The following is a 6,085-nucleotide window of genomic DNA, read 5'->3' as shown; positions in this document are numbered from 1 at the left end:
GGAGTCTTTCAAAATTATCAGGGAACACTGTTTTCCATCACCAACCATTATCAATCCGTCTTGGGAGACATTGTTAGTGACACATGTTCCTTCCTCCACCAAACAATGAAGTGTTCTGTGAGCTAACAACATAGCTTAAAAAAAAAAAGAAAACCAAAATCTGCACTTTTATAAGACTTGATAAGGAATAGTATTTTAAACTGTATTGTCACCAGAAGTACGCAGTTATAAAAAATGCACACATTTCACTTGGTGTCTCCAGCGCCTTCAGCTTTTTGTGCCAGGTCTGTTTTGGCATTTGCACTCTCTGTAGGATTATCTGCATCCTTCCCAGCATCGGCCTTCCCCTTCTTCCCCTTGGGTACCATCTCTCCCTTCTTTGCAGAGGTCTTTTTAGGCTTGGGCTGTGACTTTGGAGGAGCATGTTTAGCAGACAGCCTTGCAGGTCTTCTCTGTTGCTCATCCTTCACCTTGGCTTTGTTTTCTTTAGCATCCCCTTCAGCCTTTCTTTTGGGCATGGTGGTGGCCGGGGTAGGGGGTCGTTGATGCTGAATGCAGAGATGCAGTGGTGAGCCGGTTGGATCCTTCTGGGGGTCGTTCTTGCTGCTTCTTCACACTGCTGCTCTATGGGATGTCTTTACTCAGCTTGATCTCTAGTCCCAGCATAAACACTCTGTCCTCCTGATCTAACCGCCTCTCTGGCCGTCTCTTCCTTGTGGTTATCACCCCAGGGGTTAGTATTTCAGTGTGTGAATCTGGGGGCCTCACACATCAAGACCATTGCACATAGTGAAGGTTTTAGCAGCAATGCCAATAACAGGGAAGGCAATGACTCCAGTCATGACAGGGCTCCAGATCCTGTTCCTGATGCTTTGGGTTTCCAGACCAAAGCAGACTGCTTTTGCTGGTGAGAAAGCACTTCATCTGAAGATCTAGATAGAAGGAAAAGAGTTTATCTCCTTGAACAGAAAGAGATCTTTCCTGAATTCTTGCCTGGAGCTGAACATCAGTTCCTCCACACTAAACTGATGTATTTATTAGTCCTTCTAAGGTAAGACTGCAGCCTCTCGTGTTTATGTCCTTTGGATATTCTCGGCTCCAGATTGTGAACTGCAACCCTTGGGACTCACCACCCTCCATAAGCTTGCCGTAGAACTCATTATAACACCCTCCTGCCTGTCTGTTCCTCATTCCCTCCCCAACACACACATAAACATAAATCATATTGCAGATATAAGCATATATTACTATTGTTTCTGTTTCTGCGGGAAAACCTAAATAACACTTTTATTATTTCATCTTACCCTGAATGTCTAACTCAGACTATATACTGAAATTTAAATTTTAGTTTCCTGTTATTGTTTATGTTTTATAGATAAATATTTGGGTATTGGGATGTTACAATCAATACTCCATCAGGTTCTTGGTCAGCTGTGTCATAGAAAACAAGAAAAGATATTCAGGATTTGAAGAGATGGGTGAAGAGGAGGTCACGAGGCATAGAAGGGGTAATTGAAAACACTGAGGGATGAGTGCTGTGTAGTTACTACATGGGGCTGGCTGAAGGTCCTGTGAGCTGAGGGAGTTAGCTGTGCATTTGAACAGGTACTGCACACTCTGGGCCTTTATGAACAGTTGGAGAGAAGTCTTGGGCACCCACATTCAGCTGTGAGGTTAGTACCAAGTCAATGGCCCTTTCAGAAAAGGGCTGGACAGGTTGTTCTGCATCTCTGTACAACAAGAGGTACTCTACCTCCATATTCTCTGTCCAAGCATGCCTTCTACACATGTCCCTTTCATTTGGCATCATATATCCTTGTCCCAAAGCCAGTGTGGTCTCAGTGTGGCTCTCTGTGCACAAACTCCTGAATCACCAGTTCCTTTCTCTCTGCTAGGTTATTTTATTAGCATAAGTGTGCATGTTCCCGGGGGAGAAAGGACCTCTTTACCTCACGTGCCCATCCTGTGAGTATTCTTCATCCAAGCAAGACGTTCCAACAGCACCACAATATTCTCCTTCTCTATTCTCCAACTCCAACAGTCTCATTTGTCAACACTCCAGTGACCTGACTTTCTCAGAGCCCAACAATGACCTCCAGTTGACAAGCCTGGGGTCTGGTCACTTAAGTGCTTTTGACTGTTTGATGCTGTATGTGACACAGTTGACAGCTCCTTTGGTCTAGGATGCTAGTTCTCAACTAGAGAAATTTTGCCTCCCAGGGGCTTTTAGGTGTGGGGTATGTGTGTGTGTGTGTGTACATGCATGTGTATGTGTGTGAGAGCATACATGCATGCATGTACATGCCCTATCAATGGGCAGGGACTAGGGAGGCTGCAGAACAAGGAGTTTCTGGTTCATGATGTCAGAGTTCCAAGAATCCGTCTACTAGCTGCCTAACAACTTCACTGGGGGCTCCCTCATCTGAAGGATAACTTGCCTTTCAGGCGACTTCTAAATATTTGTTTTTCTAAGAACCGCTTCCAAGCCTCATTCTTTATCTTCATTCTTCCCACGTGTGACAAAGGGGTGCTTGTCTTTTTAAATATCATGATTATGCTGATTACTCCAGTTCTGATTTCCCAATGGCCTCCTGTATCTGATTGCTTCTGTGACGTCATCATGTGAATGAATGACAGATCACACAAACGATATACGAAACAGGAAATTTTTAGCTGCCCTTCCAAACCCACTGCGCTCAGCTCACTTCCTGTATGTAAACTGTCTCAAGGCTTCTGTGGCATTCAGGGTTCTGGCTGGAGGGTTTGACTCCTCCCCTTAAGCAGCCTCCTGCTGGAACTGCTGGGAGAGCCCTGTGTGCTTGTTGATCAAATGTTCACTGGTTTCACTGAGTTTTGCCAAGCTGCTTCTCCAGTACATCACCAAACAACACCATCTCTGTCATGTCTTAGTGCCCAGACCAGGCCCTCACTCAGTGACTGAGCAGCATCACTGAGTCGTGTTTCAGAATCACAAACCCCCTGGTCTCACGGTGGCTTCTCCTGGACCAGCAGATACACTCTGCTTGCTCACCAGGATTGAACCCTGAACAACCAAGTGTATTAACTGGTTCTACTGCTGTGACCAACCACACGGCAAAACCAGTCAAGGAAGAAGTTTGTTCGGTGCACGGTCTGAGTGAGCATCCATCAGGGTGCCATCCTGGCCTGGCCGCATGAAGCAGTCAGTCATACTCTGCCTGTCTGTGGCCAGGAAGTGCGGAAGGATATGTGTCGGTACTTAGCTTGCTTCTGGCATTCTTCATTCTGTCCAGGAAGCCAACCCATACAGTGGTGCTGCCCAGAGTTAGAATGTATTTTCCCTACCTCTGCTAACTCTATGTGAAACTCCCTCACAGACAAACCTAGAATTTTGGGGGGAATTCTAAGTACCATCAGTCTGACAGTCAGGATCAGTCCTCACACCGGGCCAATCACACTGGGCCATTGTCTGTCTCTCAACACTGCACTTCCTATACTTCCTGTCTGTCAGTCTCTGTGATACACAGGCAAGGGTGAACCTCTGTATCACTCCCTAGACACCCCACTGGTGCGGGACAATTGTCTGTATTCTGTGAATCATGTTTGAAATAAATGCTGATTGGCGAGGCAGGAAGTATAGGTGAGTCAACCAGACAAGAAGTAGAGGCGGGGCGATGAGAACAGGAGTATTCTGGGAAGCAGGAAGCTCCCTCCGCAGTCCAACCCAGATCACCAAAGAAGCAACATGTGACCTGCCCTGCTGTGAAAGGTACCAAGCCATGTGGCTAACATAGATAAGAATAATTGGTTAATATAAGCTACAAGAGCTAATAAGTAGCCTGAGCTAATGGGCCAGTTTTATAACTTATGGAGATCTCTGTGTGATTTTTTTGGGGGCTTGCTGGCTGTGGGGACCTGGGCAGGACATAAATTCCAATAAGCAGGCCCCTTCATGTTACACCCCACTCTCCATGGTGAGGGCCCCTGTGATACACAGGCAAGGGTGAACCTCTGTGTACCACTCCCTAGACACCCAACTCTTCATGCTGAGTCTGGAGCTGCTGTCTTCAGTGAGGACTGAAGTCTGTAGAAGCTTTCTGTCTGTTCTTGTGACAGGAAAGCCTGGTCCTCCACTGGATTGTCGTCCTGACTCTCCATAGAATGCTCTGCTCAGATCTTTCTCATCTTAGCAGCTCTGATTCTATCACTAGAGAAATGTTATTCAAAATCATTCCCCTGGTTATCTAGTTGTCCTGCTTGTTCCAACATAATTTTTTATGTCACCCTGCTCCCTTTCTCTTTCAACTTCTTGGGTGGTATACCTTGGGTCCACTCCCTTTGTTGCTGTCTCCCCTCCTCCCTGGCAGGCTGCTTCTTTAAATGGTCCATCTCCAAACCTTCACAGGCCACTTTCCAAGGTGACTGGCTACTCTAGCCATGAAGGGCACTTGACTGGCCACTGTCTGGATAGTTATCTTTTCTCACTTGTCAATCAAAGACAGAAAGCTCCACCCACTTCCTTTTAGACTTTTCCTTCTCTGAGCCAGATACTTAATTTCAAGGTCTTTTAAGGTTTATCTGATATATGGCCACTGTGTTTCTCTTAACCTGGCTTGAATGGAGGAAATGCACCCTCTGTGTGGATAAGATGGGGTAAATTGTATCCCTAAAAACACTCTATGGGGAGACTGTAAGGTACAGTCTTTCTTCCTGCACAGAGTCTGAGAACAGCTCCAAGAACTTTTCCGCGTGCTTTGTGACTGACTTGCAAGGCTTGTGTCTTTCCTGAGAACCCTGTGCTACCTGCAGGAAGACAGTCTGGGAAGGTCTGAATGTACATGCTTAACATTTGAAGAAATTAGCATTTTCTTCAAAGTGAACATAGATGTGATTGCTGAGTTAGCTAGTGTTAAAAGAGGGTTGAAATCTCTGATGTCCTGGGACAGGCTTGCAAGGGTCTTGAGATACACTGGCTATCCAGAGGGCAAGACATGCTTATAACCAAGCTTTAAGATACCCCCCAAATAAGGGCAGCTAGCACCACCTGCATATGAGGACATGCTATTGTTCTTGTTCCTTCACAGCAGAGGCTTATACTAGACATGCAGCTGTTAGTGCACTCCAGGCAAAAGAAGGGGAAATATTTTGATTAGTAATATGGAGGAAAACTATCACCTAGTAAACATATGTTTTGCTTTCTGTCTTTAATTTGCTAACTCTAATTATAAAGCTTTTTATTGTACACATGCTGATGAGTGAAATAATAATTAACTTGAACACCCCATATGTTAGTCACTTCAACGTTCTTCTCTCACCTAACACCTAATAATCATCTCCCATGTGATGGTTACTTCCTTTCAATGTTGAAGGGAATTGATCACACCCTGATACATTAAGCTTCTGCCTGCTGTGAGTCACTAGAAACTATAACTTGGGGCTGGAGAGATGCCTCAGTAGATGAAACCACCTATTGGTCTTCCAGAGGACTGGGGTTAGATTCCTAGCACCTACATAATGGCTCATAACCATTTTTGTCAGTCCAGTTCTAGGAGATTGGAATCCCTCTTCTGGCCTCTGTAGGTACTGCATGCACATGGTGCACAGACATGCAGACAAACTCCCATACCCACAGAATAAAATAAATCTACCTCCAACCTGGAATTCATGAGAACACTCAACCCTGCTCCCTGTGTTCACAAATGTATTCCCTGAGTCCTTCAGGACAGCCTTAAATCTGTCCACTACATCTGCCTTTATGATGCTGGTCTCTGATATCCTGGCTGCATGAACAAATGCTCACTTGGATGGAGACAGAAGCACTCTAGGTAAGACTCCAGCCCTCGCAGCAGGTGTTCCCTATCTACAGGCACAGAGGATGTAACCGCTGGCAAGCGCTCTTTAGTCTACGTGGAGATAAGAGGTTTGTTTCGCTCCCTGTAATTCATCATGTCCCTGGGAATGTTTATCCGGAGGGAGGAGAACAACCCCAAGCATTCATTTCCTACTTTAATAGCTTGACAGTTACAGGTGCCCAAATGACTTTTATGTTTCCAGATAGCCCCATTGTCATTCCTTTCGCTGTCTGCTGATGAAACATTGCTGAGGT

At 45.5% G+C, this 6,085-nt stretch overlaps 1 pseudogene; it reads right to left on the bottom strand.

The window, feature by feature from the left end:
• Positions 1–245: 245 nt before the first annotated feature.
• LOC125392309 (non-histone chromosomal protein HMG-17 pseudogene) lies at positions 246–518 on the bottom strand (annotated as a pseudogene).
• Between the last annotated feature and the right edge of the window lie 5,567 nt (positions 519–6,085).

The sequence above is a fragment of the Myodes glareolus genome, chromosome 1 (genome assembly GCF_982192425.1).
Source record: "Myodes glareolus chromosome 1, mMyoGla1.1, whole genome shotgun sequence".
Taxonomy (NCBI): domain Eukaryota; kingdom Metazoa; phylum Chordata; class Mammalia; order Rodentia; family Cricetidae; genus Myodes; species Myodes glareolus.
Note: the sequence above shows the minus strand (reverse complement) of the source record. Positions and strands in the feature narration are given on the sequence as shown.